Source organism: Oncorhynchus mykiss, chromosome 24 (genome assembly GCF_057628025.1).
Source record: "Oncorhynchus mykiss isolate SJ-2025 chromosome 24, ASM5762802v1, whole genome shotgun sequence".
NCBI classification, from domain to species: Eukaryota; Metazoa; Chordata; class Actinopteri; order Salmoniformes; family Salmonidae; genus Oncorhynchus; species Oncorhynchus mykiss.
In genome coordinates, this window is record NC_143045.1 from 39152536 (window position 1) to 39162121 (window position 9586).

The window sequence follows — 9586 nt, forward strand, 5'->3', positions numbered from 1 at the left end:
TAGAGAACAGTAATATCTATCTCACCAGTAGAGAACAGTAATATCTATCAGAACCAGTAGAGAACAGTAATATCTATAAGAACCAGTAGAGAACAGTAATATCTATCAGAACCAGTAGAGAACAGTAATATCTATAAGAACAAGTAGAGAACAGTAATATCTATAAGAACAAGTAGAGAACAGTAATATATATCAGAACAAGTAGAGAACAGTAACATCTATAAGAACAAGTAGAGAACAGTAATATCTATCTCACCAGTAGAGAACAGTAATATATATCAGAACAAGTAGAGAACAGTAATATCTATCTCACCAGTAGAGAACAGTAATATCTATCAGAACCAGTAGAGAACAGTAATATCTATAAGAACCAGTAGAGAACAGTAATATCTATCTCACCAGTAGAGAACAGTAATATCTATAAGAACAAGTAGAGAACAGTAATATCTATCAGAATAAGTAGAGAAAGGTAATATCTATCTCACCAGTAGAGACCAGTAATATCTATAAGAACAAGTAGAGAACAGTAATATCTATCTCACCAGTAGAGAACAGTAATATCTATAAGACCAAGTAGAGAACAGTAATATCTATCTCACCAGTAGAGAACAGTAATATCTATAAGAACCAGTAGAGAACAGTAATATCTATAAGAACAAGTAGAGAACAGTAATATCTATCTCACCAGTAGAGAACAGTAATATCTATCAGAACCAGTAGAGAACAGTAATATCTATCGGAACCAGTAGAGAACAGTAATATCTATAAGAACAAGTAGAGAACAGTAATATCTATCTCACCAGTAGAGAACAGTAATATCTATAAGAACAAGTGGAGAACAGTAATATCTATCAGAATAAGTAGAGATGAGTAATATCTATCTCACCAGTAGAGAACAGTAATATCTATATGAACAAGTAGAGAACAGTAATATCTATAAGAACAAGTAGAGAACAGTAATATCTATCTCACCATTAGCGAACAGTAATATCTATCTCACCAGTAGAGAACAGTAATATCTATAAGAACCAGTAGAGAACAGTAATATCTATCTCACCAGTAGAGAACAGTAATATCTATAAGAACAAGTAGAGAACAGTAATATCTATCTCACCAGTAGAGAACAGTAATATCTATAAGAACAAGTAGAGAACAGTAATATCTATCTCACCAGTAGAGAACAGTAATATATATCAGAACAAGTAGAGAACAGTAATATCTATCTCACCAGTAGAGAACAGTAATATCTATCAGAACCAGTAGAGAACAGTAATATCTATAAGAACCAGTAGAGAACAGTAATATCTATAAGAACAAGTAGAGAACAGTAATATCTATCTCACCAGTAGATAACAGTAATATCTATCAGAACAGTATGAACAGTAATATCTATAAGAACAAGTAGGGAACAGTAATATCTATCTCACCAGTAGAGAACAGTAATATCTATAAGAACAAGTAGAGAACAGTAATATCTATCTCACCAGTAGAGAACAGTAATATATATCAGAACAAGTAGAGAAAAGTAATATCTATCTCACCAGTAGAGAACAGTAATATCTATCAGAACCAGTAGAGAACAGTAATATCTATAAGAACCAGTAGAGAACGGTAATATCTATCAGAACCAGTAGAGAACAGTAATATCTATAAGAACAAGTAGAGAACAGTAATATCTATAAGAACAAGTAGAGAACAGTAATATCTATAAGAACAAGTAGAGAACAGTAATATATATAAGAACAAGTAGAGAACAGTAATATCTATCTCACCCGTAGAGAACAGTAATATCTATAAGAACAAGTAGAGAACAGTAATATCTATCAGAATAAGTAGAGAACAGTAATATCTATCTCACCAGTAGAGAACAGTAATATCTATATGAACAAGTAGAGAACAGTAATATCTATAAGAACAAGTAGAGAACAGTAATATCTATCTCACCATTAGCGAACAGTAATATCTATCTCACCAGTAGAGAACAGTAATATCTATAAGAACCAGTAGAGAACAGTAATATCTATCTCACCAGTAGAGAACAGTAATATCTATAAGAACAAGTAGAGAACAGTAATATCTATCTCACCAGTAGAGAACAGTAATATCTATAAGAACAAGTAGAGAACAGTAATATCTATCTCACCAGTAGAGAACAGTAATATATATAAGAACAAGTAGAGAACAGTAATATCTATCTCACCAGTAGAGAACAGTAATATATATCAGAACAAGTAGAGAACAGTAATATCTATCTCACCAGTAGAGAACAGTAATATCTATCAGAACCAGTAGAGAACAGTAATATCTATAAGAACCAGTAGAGAACAGTAATATCTATAAGAACAAGTAGAGAACAGTAATATCTATCTCACCAGTAGAGAACAGTAATATCTATCAGAACAGTATGAACAGTAATATCTATAAGAACAAGTAGAGAACAGTAATATCTGTCTCACCAGTAGAGAACAGTAATATATATCAGAACAAGGAGAGAACAGTAATATCTATCTCACCAGTAGAGAACAGTTATATCTATCAGAACCAGTAGAGAACAGTAATATCTATCAGAACCAGTAGAGAACAGTAATATCTATAAGAACCAGTAGAGAACAGTAATATCTATCAGAACCAGTAGAGAACAGTAGTATCTATAAGAACAAGTAGAGAACAGTAATATCTATAAGAACAAGTAGAGAACAGTAATATATATAAGAACAAGTAGAGAACAGTAATATCTATCTCACCAGTAGAGAACAGTAATATCTATCAGAATAAGTAGAGAACAGTAATATCTATCTCACCAGGAGAGAACAGTAATGTCTATAAGAACAAGTAGAGAACAGTAATATCTATCTCACCAGTAGAGAACAGTAATATCTATCAGAACCAGTAGAGAACAGTAATATCTTTAAGAACCAGTAGAGAACAGTAATATATATCAGAACAAGTAGAGAACAGTAATATCTATCTCACCAGTAGAGAACAGTAATATCTATCAGAACCAGTAGAGAACAGTTATATATATAAGAACCAGTAGAGAACAGTAATATCTATAAGAACAAGTAGATAACAGTAATATCTATCTCACATGTAGAGAACAGTAATATCTATCAGAACCAGTAGAGAACAGTAATATCTATAAGAACAAGTAGAGAACAGTAATATATATCTCACCAGTAGAGAACAGTAATATCTATCAGAACCAGTAGAGAACAGTAATATCTATAAGAACAAGTAGAGAACAGTAATATCTATCAGAACCAGTAGAGAACAGTAATATCTATAAGAACCAGTAGAGAACAGTAATATCTATCAGAACAGTAGGATAAGTAATATCTATCAGAACCAGTAGAGAACAGTAATATCTATAAGAACAAGTAGAGAACAGTAATATCTATCTCACCAGTAGAGAACAGTAATATCTATCAGAACAGTATGAACAGTAATATCTATAAGAACAAGTAGAGAACAGTAATATCTATCTCACCAGTAGAGAACAGTAATATATATCAGAACAAGGAGAGAACAGTAATATCTATCTCACCAGTAGAGAACAGTAATATCTATCAGAACCAGTAGAGAACAGTAATATCTATAAGAACCAGTAGAGAACAGTAATATCTATCAGAACCAGTAGAGAACAGTAGTATCTATAAGAACAAGTAGAGAACAGTAATATCTTTAAGAACCAGTAGAGAACAGTAATATATATCAGAACAAGTAGAGAACAGTAATATCTATCAGAACCAGTAGAGAACAGTAATATATATCAGAACCAGTAGAGAACAGTAATATCTATAAGAACAAGTAGATAACAGTAATATCTATCTCACATGTAGAGAACAGTAATATCTATCAGAACCAGTAGAGAACAGTAATATATATAAGAACAAGTAGAGAACAGTAATATATATCTCACCAGTAGAGAACAGTAATATCTATCAGAACCAGTAGAGAACAGTAATATCTATAAGAACAAGTAGAGAACAGTAATATCTATCAGAACCAGTAGAGAACAGTAATATCTATAAGAACCAGTAGAGAACAGTAATATCTATCAGAACAGTAGGATCAGTAATATCTATCAGAACCAGTAGAGAACAGTAATATCTATAAGAACAAGTAGAGAACAGTAATATCTATCTCACCAGTAGAGAACAGTAATATCTATCAGAACAGTATGAACAGTAATATCTATAAGAACAAGTAGAGAACAGTAATATCTATCTCACCAGTAGAGAACAGTAATATATATCAGAACAAGTAGAGAACAGTAATATCTATCTCACCAGTAGAGAACAGTAATATCTATCAGAACCAGTAGAGAACAGTAATATCTATAAGAACCAGTAGAGAACAGTAATATCTATAAGAACAAGTAGAGAACAGTAATATCTATCTCACCAGTAGATAACAGTAATATCTATCAGAACAGTATGAACAGTAATATCTATAAGAACAAGTAGGGAACAGTAATATCTATCTCACCAGTAGAGAACAGTAATATCTATAAGAACAAGTAGAGAACAGTAATATCTATCTCACCAGTAGAGAACAGTAATATATATCAGAACAAGTAGAGAAAAGTAATATCTATCTCACCAGTAGAGAACAGTAATATCTATCAGAACCAGTAGAGAACAGTAATATCTATAAGAACCAGTAGAGAACGGTAATATCTATCAGAACCAGTAGAGAACAGTAATATCTATAAGAACAAGTAGAGAACAGTAATATCTATAAGAACAAGTAGAGAACAGTAATATCTATAAGAACAAGTAGAGAACAGTAATATATATAAGAACAAGTAGAGAACAGTAATATCTATCTCACCCGTAGAGAACAGTAATATCTATAAGAACAAGTAGAGAACAGTAATATCTATCAGAATAAGTAGAGAACAGTAATATCTATCTCACCAGTAGAGAACAGTAATATCTATATGAACAAGTAGAGAACAGTAATATCTATAAGAACAAGTAGAGAACAGTAATATCTATCTCACCATTAGCGAACAGTAATATCTATCTCACCAGTAGAGAACAGTAATATCTATAAGAACCAGTAGAGAACAGTAATATCTATCTCACCAGTAGAGAACAGTAATATCTATAAGAACAAGTAGAGAACAGTAATATCTATCTCACCAGTAGAGAACAGTAATATCTATAAGAACAAGTAGAGAACAGTAATATCTATCTCACCAGTAGAGAACAGTAATATATATAAGAACAAGTAGAGAACAGTAATATCTATCTCACCAGTAGAGAACAGTAATATATATCAGAACAAGTAGAGAACAGTAATATCTATCTCACCAGTAGAGAACAGTAATATCTATCAGAACCAGTAGAGCACAGTAATATCTATAAGAACCAGTAGAGAACAGTAATATCTATAAGAACAAGTAGAGAACAGTAATATCTATCTCACCAGTAGAGAACAGTAATATCTATCAGAACAGTATGAACAGTAATATCTATAAGAACAAGTAGAGAACAGTAATATCTGTCTCACCAGTAGAGAACAGTAATATATATCAGAACAAGGAGAGAACAGTAATATCTATCTCACCAGTAGAGAACAGTTATATCTATCAGAACCAGTAGAGAACAGTAATATCTATCAGAACCAGTAGAGAACAGTAATATCTATAAGAACCAGTAGAGAACAGTAATATCTATCAGAACCAGTAGAGAACAGTAGTATCTATAAGAACAAGTAGAGAACAGTAATATCTATAAGAACAAGTAGAGAACAGTAATATATATAAGAACAAGTAGAGAACAGTAATATCTATCTCACCAGTAGAGAACAGTAATATCTATCAGAATAAGTAGAGAACAGTAATATCTATCTCACCAGGAGAGAACAGTAATGTCTATAAGAACAAGTAGAGAACAGTAATATCTATCTCACCAGTAGAGAACAGTAATATCTATCAGAACCAGTAGAGAACAGTAATATCTTTAAGAACCAGTAGAGAACAGTAATATATATCAGAACAAGTAGAGAACAGTAATATCTATCTCACCAGTAGAGAACAGTAATATCTATCAGAACCAGTAGAGAACAGTTATATATATAAGAACCAGTAGAGAACAGTAATATCTATAAGAACAAGTAGATAACAGTAATATCTATCTCACATGTAGAGAACAGTAATATCTATCAGAACCAGTAGAGAACAGTAATATCTATAAGAACAAGTAGAGAACAGTAATATATATCTCACCAGTAGAGAACAGTAATATCTATCAGAACCAGTAGAGAACAGTAATATCTATAAGAACAAGTAGAGAACAGTAATATCTATCAGAACCAGTAGAGAACAGTAATATCTATAAGAACCAGTAGAGAACAGTAATATCTATCAGAACAGTAGGATAAGTAATATCTATCAGAACCAGTAGAGAACAGTAATATCTATAAGAACAAGTAGAGAACAGTAATATCTATCTCACCAGTAGAGAACAGTAATATCTATCAGAACAGTATGAACAGTAATATCTATAAGAACAAGTAGAGAACAGTAATATCTATCTCACCAGTAGAGAACAGTAATATATATCAGAACAAGGAGAGAACAGTAATATCTATCTCACCAGTAGAGAACAGTAATATCTATCAGAACCAGTAGAGAACAGTAATATCTATAAGAACCAGTAGAGAACAGTAATATCTATCAGAACCAGTAGAGAACAGTAGTATCTATAAGAACAAGTAGAGAACAGTAATATCTTTAAGAACCAGTAGAGAACAGTAATATATATCAGAACAAGTAGAGAACAGTAATATCTATCAGAACCAGTAGAGAACAGTAATATATATAAGAACCAGTAGAGAACAGTAATATCTATAAGAACAAGTAGATAACAGTAATATCTATCTCACATGTAGAGAACAGTAATATCTATCAGAACCAGTAGAGAACAGTAATATATATAAGAACAAGTAGAGAACAGTAATATATATCTCACCAGTAGAGAACAGTAATATCTATCAGAACCAGTAGAGAACAGTAATATCTATAAGAACAAGTAGAGAACAGTAATATCTATCAGAACCAGTAGAGAACAGTAATATCTATAAGAACCAGTAGAGAACAGTAATATCTATCAGAACAGTAGGATCAGTAATATCTATCAGAACCAGTAGAGAACAGTAATATCTATAAGAACAAGTAGAGAACAGTAATATCTATCTCACCAGTAGAGAACAGTAATATCTATCAGAACAGTATGAACAGTAATATCTATAAGAACAAGTAGAGAACAGTAATATCTATCTCACCAGTAGAGAACAGTAATATATATCAGAACAAGGAGAGAACAGTAATATCTATCTCACCAGTAGAGAACAGTAATATCTATCAGAACCAGTAGAGAACAGTAATATCTATAAGAACCAGTAGAGAACAGTAATATCTATCAGAACCAGTAGAGAACAGTAGTATCTATAAGAACAAGTAGAGAACAGTAATATCTATAAGAACAAGTAGAGAACAGTAATATATATAAGAACAAGTAGAGAACAGTAATATCTATCTCACCAGTAGAGAACAGTAATATATATCAGAATAAGTAGAGAACAGTAATATCTATCTCACCAGTAGAGAACAGTAATGTCTATAAGAACAAGTAGAGAACAGTAATATCTATCTCACCAGTAGAGAACAGTAATGTCTATCAGAACCAGTAGAGAACAGTAATATATATAAGAACCAGTAGAGAACAGTAATATCTATAAGAACAAGTAGATAACAGTAATATCTATCTCACATGTAGAGAACAGTAATATCTATAAGAACCAGTAGAGAACAGTAATATCTATCAGAACAGTAGGATCAGTAATATCTATCAGAACCAGTAGAGAACAGTAATATCTATCTCACCAGTAGAGAACAGTAATATCTATCAGAACAGTATGAACAGTAATATCTATAAGAACAAGTAGAGAACTGTAATATCTATCTCACCAGTAGAGAACAGTAATATATATCAGAACAAGGAGAGAACAGTAATATCTATCTCACCAGTAGAGAACAGTAATATCTATCAGAACCAGTAGAGAACAGTAATATCTATAATAACCAGTAGAGAACAGTAATATCTATCAGAACCAGTAGAGAACAGTAGTATCTATAAGAACAAGTAGAGAACAGTAATATCTATAAGAACAAGTAGAGAACAGTAATATATATAAGAACAAGTAGAGAACAGTAATATCTATCTCACCAGTAGAGAACAGTAATATCTATAAGAACAAGTAGAGAACAGTAATATCTATCTCACCAGTAGAGAACAGTAATATCTATAAGAACAAGTAGAGAACAGTAATATCTATCAGAACAAGTAGAGAACAGTAATATCTATCAGAACCAGTAGAGAACAGTAATATCTTTAAGAACCAGTAGAGAACAGTAATATATATCAGAACAAGTAGAGAACAGTAATATCTATCTCACCAGTAGAGAACAGTAATATCTATCAGAACCAGTAGAGAACAGTAATATCTATAAGAACAAGTAGAGAACAGTAATATCTATCTCACATGTAGAGAACAGTAATATCTATCAGAACCAGTAGAGAACAGTAATATCTATAAGAACAAGTAGAGAACAGTAATATCTATCTCACCAGTAGAGAACAGTAATATCTATCAGAACCAGTAGAGAACAGTAATATCTATAAGAACAAGTAGAGAACAGTAATATCTATCAGAACCAGTAGAGAACAGTAATATCTATAAGAACCAGTAGAGAACATTAATATATATCAGAACAGTAGGATCAGTAATATCTATCAGAACCAGTAGAGAACAGTAATATCTATCAGAACCAGTAGAGAACAGTAATATCTATCAGAACCAGTAGAGAACAGTAATATCTATCAGAACCAGTAGAGAACAGTAATATCTATCAGAACCAGTAGAGAACATTAATATCTATAAGAACCAGTAGAGAACATTAATATATATCAGAACAGTAGGATCAGTAATATCTATCAGAACAAGTAGAGAACAGTAATATCTATAAGAACCAGTAGAGAACAGTAATATCTATCAGAACCAGTAGAGAACAGTAATATCTATCAGAACCAGTAGAGAACAGTAATATCTATCAGAACCAGTAGAGAACAGTAATATCTATCAGAACCAGTAGAGAACAGTAATATCTATAAGAACCAGTAGAGAACAGTAATATCTATCAGAACAGTAGGATCAGTAATATCTATCAGAACCAGTAGAGAACAGTAATATCTATCAGAACCAGTAGAGAACAGTAATATCTATCAGAACCAGTAGAGAACAGTAATATCTATCTCACCATTAGAGAACAGTAATATCTATCAGAACCAGTATAGAACAGTAATATCTATCAGAACCAGTAGAGAACAGTAATATCTATCAGAACCAGTAGAGAACAGTAATATCTATCAGAACCAGTAGAGAACAGTAATATCTATCAGAACCAGTATAGAACAGTAATATCTATCAGAACCAGTAGAGAACAGTAATATCTATCAGAACCAGTAGAGAACAGTAATATCTATCAGAACCAGTAGAGAACAGTAGGATCAGTAAT